The 6000-nt window shown below is 29.5% G+C and overlaps 1 pseudogene; it reads right to left on the bottom strand.

The window, feature by feature from the left end:
• Window positions 1-1058: 1058 nt before the first annotated feature.
• Window positions 1059-3637, bottom strand: LOC129288818 (UDP-glycosyltransferase 74G1-like; annotated as a pseudogene).
• Between the last annotated feature and the right edge of the window lie 2363 nt (window positions 3638-6000).

The raw sequence follows: 6000 nt of genomic DNA, 5'->3' as shown, positions 1-6000 counted from the left end.
TTTATATAATATCAATTTTAAAATAATAAAATAAAAACAATTTTAAATAACTACTAAGCAAATGATCATGCGTCATATAAACTTCGATGACTTTTATTTATTCCCGTGGGGCCGGCCTCTTCGTTGTCTTAAGCTTGGGTTATAATTATACATATGTATATATATTCGTTCAACAAATTTATTAATTTCATTCTTTGCCTAACTCGCCATTTCTTTTAATCAGTCCCCGTCTTTTAAAAAAAAAAGACTTCGCTAAGAAAGCTTATCAAGAAAACTAGATCCTCTTTAATCGCTTAGTAATATGTATAAAGTTTAGGTTAAACCTTTATTTACAGAAAGCGAATGGATGTCAATATAGTTTTTCATTATAGTAAATTTTTAAAATAGTGTAAAATAAAGATAAAAAGGAAAAAGTAAAATTAAACAATCTAGGGCATGTTTGTTTTTCAGTTTTTAAATTTTTTTTTTTCGTTTTCTAAGACATAAAATTTAAAGATTGTTTATATAGTGGTTTTGATTTAATTGTTTCTAAAACTGTTTTATTTTTAAAAAAAATAAAAAAATAGAAACAACCTTAAGTTATTTTCGTTTTATTTTTCTTATTTTAAAAATATAATTATTAAAAATAACAGTTACCTGATCAATTTATATAAAAATCAACATTATTAACTGTTTATAACCATCATTATCAGCCTATTTTTAATTTTAGAACTATTTTAAAATTAACATAACCAAACAAATTTTATTTTTTTTTGTTTTAAAAAAAATTTAAAAACTGTATTAAAAAATGATTTTTAACAATAAAAAATGAGAATAAAAACCAATCGGGCTGTAAATAAATCTGAACAATTGAATAATTGAGCGACTCATATATTTATGGAAGTTATAGTCTTATAGACAAACCACAAAACGACCTCAACAAGATTGATTTAAGGGTATTCTTTTATATACCCAAACAACTTTCTGATTAATTTCCAAATTCCAATACGCAGTCTTCACAATTTAATAATACCAATTAGTCAATTACATAGTATTCAAACAAGACGCGAAAAAGAATTCATTATGTATTTATCTTCCCACACATGCATAATATAAAAGTTTTTCATTCCCTTTATTACATGTAATGATCAAGACCCTAAGGGCATCCTTAATTACACTTTAAACTTAGGAATTTTATACCAGTCAACTTTTGAACGGGACAAGCTATCCATAAATTCTTCAATGTTGCTCCAAGAACTTCCACCTTTGTTTACGGCTTTTGCAGCCCAATTCTTCCATTTCATGGCATTATTCTTCACTTCACTTCCTTCTTCTTTCATGATTTCCCATATACTGTTCTTCAATGCTTGTCTTCTCACAATCCCTTTCTCATCAACTTGAACTCTCACTCCTATCTTCCAAACCTCCTTAATAATCTTTGCATTGGTCCTTTGATCACTCCAAAGAGGCATAAGCACCATTGGGACTCCTAAACTCAAAGCCTCCAACGTTGAATTCCAACCACAATGTGTTACAAAGCATCCTATAGCCTCATGTGAGAGGACTTTGAGTTGGTGACACCAAGAAACCACCAGCCTTTCTGGTTTTCCTGGGAAAATTTTTAGGAAGCTTAGATTCTTCAGATTCTCTCACTACCCACAAAAATGTCATCCCACTTTCTGTTAAGCCCCAAGCTAGTTCTTCCATTTGCTCTTCAGTGAGAGGTACCATTGTTCCTAATGATACATAAACAACTAATTGTTTTTGTTGATTATCTAACCATTTGCTGCATTCTTCACTCTTGAACTTGGCAAATCCATGATCTTCATCTACTTCATCTTTAAGTGTATTAATGTTATTGTTCAGTAAGAACTCGTAGGGTATGGTTGGTCCAACGGTTATTAGGTTTGGCCAAATTTTTCTCATACAATCTGCAACCTTAAAAAAAAACAAATTTTATAGATTAGTAATAATTAATTTATTCTATCGTGAAGGATTGTGATTTAATTATATGGGCCCCTTATTAAAAAAAAAAGTTGGCATGCAATGTCATCTACCCTTACTAGCTAAAAAATAACAAGAAAGCTACAATTAATTAAAGTAATGTATTAGGAATTTGGTTAAGTCTTGGTCAAATAATGAAATAATCAACCACTACCTAAAACCAACTTTTAGAAGCTGGCATAAAAGTTGGCCTTTTCATATAGTGATTTGATTAGGTGATCCAACTATTAATTATAAAATTCATTAGTCCTGGCCTACCCTTAATTAAAACCAAACGATTACATTTAACTATCTCAACACAAAAAAAAAAAAATCGTAATTTTTCTAAATCATACAGACCAAATTTTTTAATCCATACACAAATACATCATAAATAAAAAAAATATAAAAATAAACAGTTCATCAATTCTTTGCTTAATTAGTGGAGGTTTTAAAAACAGAGAGTAACTTGATATGTCTGATCTTACCAAAAAAAAAAATCAGCATAATTAGTATTGTCTTTCACAAAAAGAGTCTATTTATACTATTCTAAAAACTTTAAAGGTTTGTGCAACTTGATCCAGTATTATCTTTGTATTTTCCTGGTCAAATAACTTGCTCCAGTATCAATCTGACGATATTTTGATTAAACTTAAGTCGTATCGCATCTTTCTGTTTGCCGAAGATTCATTTGACATTTTCAAATTAGAAAATCTATCATTTGATTTTTATAATTTTGATTTAATTAATCTAAATTTTAATTCAATATAACTCAATCCGTGTACTCTTGACTTGGTTGAAATTTAGTCTTTAAACTTTAACTAAATGTAACTTAGTACTTGAACTATGCACAGTTGAAACACAATCTTTAAAATTCAATTTATATATTGGCAAAATTAAAAGGACTGAGTTGTATTTTAAGTCAAAGTTAAAAAATTAAATTTCTTGAGTATACCTCAATTTCCAGCTCGTAGAAAGAATTGCAGAGAATCCAATCCGCTTCTTCAATGTTGGAGAACTGACCCACCACCAAATCTATCACCGGAGTTCCCGGTTCACATTCATACAAGAAAGTAGGCATATCCCAAGGCTCAAAACATGGCAATCCAGGAAGAGAAATATTTTTATCTTTTGCCAGTGGAAATTTCAGCTTTCCCTTGTTCACATGGTAATATATACTATCCACACCAATATTCTGAGTCAGAAAACTCACCCCAAGTAACCCTAATTTCCTGGAAACATCAAGAGCCCAAGTCAAGAATGAATCATAAACGATACAGTCAACAGGCTTGCCTGTTTCATTAAGCTTCTCAATGAGCTCAATCAGAGTCTCTGTCCCTACTTCCCGAAACCGATCGTAGTAGTTGACCTTCTGTCTCTCTGCTTCGTCGATCCCGCCATCGTCGAACCCGTCGGAGATGGTCTCAAAGGAGATGTTGGAACCGGGAAGCTTGTGTAACTTGTTGCAGAAGGAGCGAGTGCAGACTAGGGTTACAGTAATTCCTTCATGTTGCAGACGTTTAGAGAACTCAAGCAGAGGGTTTATGTGGCCTTGAGCTGGATATGCCAACACCACACAGTGACCTCTTCTTGCTTTTGTTTGAATCTCCATTTCTAAGTCTTCACGATAAATTCTCCAGTTCTCAGGATGTGTGTGTATGTGTGGAGGATTGATAGATTTATATCTATAGGACTAAAAGTTAGGTATGTAATGTTGGCGTTTATTCGATGTGTGGGGGTAGGTGGAGATTGACAAAGAGCTTCCGAGTTATATATATATATTATATATATATGATTGCTTGTTTGAGTATATTTTTGTTTTAATTTTGTAATTTAAAATAGTTTAGCAAAACCGCCAAGGTGGAACTCTCTCTCTCCCCCTGCCCTGTATATCATTGCTTCTCTCTTTAGAATTTCTTCTCCTCTGTCTCTTTCATTTTTTTAGTAAACTATCATATGTCTCAACTAATCTAGATCGCATTAGGTTAGAATTTTTTCGGATGAAAGCTTTGCCACCAAACACTACTACTAAATTTCCAAAACTTAAATTCAAGACCTCTGATTAAGCTAGTACAGCATCTTCCTTATCAGTTGAACTACACGTTTAGCTTGTTGGTCTTCTCTTCTATCTATTTAACTAATCACAATGGGAAAAGTGACAATAAAGAATTCCAGAGTAATTTGGCCTTTGGATGGCACCAAAAGCTATCTTATGAGTGTGGTGATTAAACAACTCAGAAATCAAGAAAAGTTAAATAGTTACATAATTGAAATTGTCTAAAAATTTCTATGATTTTTAACTTTATCCCACATGAATACTATAAATTTAAAAATAAACATTCTTTATCTCCTCATTGGAAATTGAGAAGAAGGACATATTTGGAACAAATCAATTAGCACTTACATAAACTCTTGCCAATTGACTTATATTTACAGTTACAAAATTCGTATAATGTAAATATAGGACTATAGGTAGTAGTTATTTAGTTTACCACCATGTTGGTGAGTGGCTATGAATGACAAGTATTTCCTCTTATTCTTATTATAATATATCTTTAATCATCTTATTGAAATCAAGAAGAGGTGATTAAATCATTAATTACATTTGAAAAAAAATAAACTTTCAATTTTATCCATATTTTAAATGAAAAAATTTTTTAAACTTATATTATAATATTCTCTCTCGCAATTAATAAATTTGGGTAATATTAAAAAAAATGTCACTAATGCCCCACATCAATCTATTTTATAAAGTGAATTCTAATAAAAACTGGTCGGATTGTGTGGACAAATATACAGAAAGCTTTTCAAACACTGTAGAGATAGGCCACTGACAAGGACATACAAAACGAAAGACGTGAGGGATCTTTTGAGCGTAACATTAAAAATAAAAGAAGGCCAGTGACAGCGACAGACCAAATTAAAATGAATGAACAGTAAAAGTTAATGTTTTTATAATTGAATCAGACATTGGACTTCTAAAAACACTAATTTAGGAGTGGGTGGGGGTAGTTTGAATCTCCTATGTCAATGGTTTTAAACCCTACTGATGAAAAAAAAAAAACACTAATTTAAATTTTTTTATTTGTTTGACCACTAAATTTTTTTAGCTGATTACAGTGAACTAGTGATGATTAAATTGAGACAAGTAATCTATGTGTGTGAAATTTAAAGTATAACAGTAACTTCCACTGATTATTAACGTTTTATGAATTTTGATTTCATTTTTATTCACAGTAAAAAAAAAACTCTAGTGTTGAAAGAGTCACTTCTAATTGAGCTAGATAATGCTTAAATCTAACCCTATTGATAGTCAAGTAAAAAAAATATTAGTGATCTTGATCAATATTTTTTTGACCAAAGATCAATTTATTTTTCTTGATGAACTAACTTTAATTAAATTAATTTTAAAAATATTATCTATATACACATGTACTCTCCGGTCTCTATTATAAGGTATATTTTAGAAAAAAATTTTAATCAACGAGATACTAATTCTTTTTTTTTAATATTACTCTATTTAAATTTACTAACTATCTATGAGAAAGAATATAATGTAAAGATTAAAATTTTTTATTTAAATAGGATAAAATTAAAATTTTATTTTATTTTTAAATAAAATTAATGACTTAACCTCTCTCTAATTCCAGTGAAATAGTTAGATATATATTATAATAAAAATTGGAGAAAATATATTAATATTTAATTGAATTTGTAACGAGTCAAAATACAGTTGGATTTGTCAACTTATTATAGTCAAATCAATACACGTAAAATTTTTTTGTTAATGCCTTGTTGATGCAGGGGTTAGTTTGCTGTTCCATCACCAAATTTATTAATGACTAATGTTTTTCTAATCCCATCATTTTTGCAAATTAACCAAGAAAGCATATTAAGAAAAATAAATCATCTTTGTTCTGTAGGCACTATGATTACTTTAAAATTTTTATTTTAAAAATACTACAGTAAATCATAAAATGACAGCAATCTTTTAATTTAATTTAATAAAAGAAATAAATTTAAATCATTTAAATCAAA

Source organism: Prosopis cineraria, unplaced genomic scaffold (assembly GCF_029017545.1).
Source record: "Prosopis cineraria cultivar Desert tree isolate PC_DT_omini unplaced genomic scaffold, ASM2901754v1 PC12, whole genome shotgun sequence".
Taxonomy (NCBI): Eukaryota; Viridiplantae; Streptophyta; class Magnoliopsida; order Fabales; family Fabaceae; genus Prosopis; species Prosopis cineraria.
This window is presented reverse-complemented; position numbering and strand designations above follow the sequence as displayed.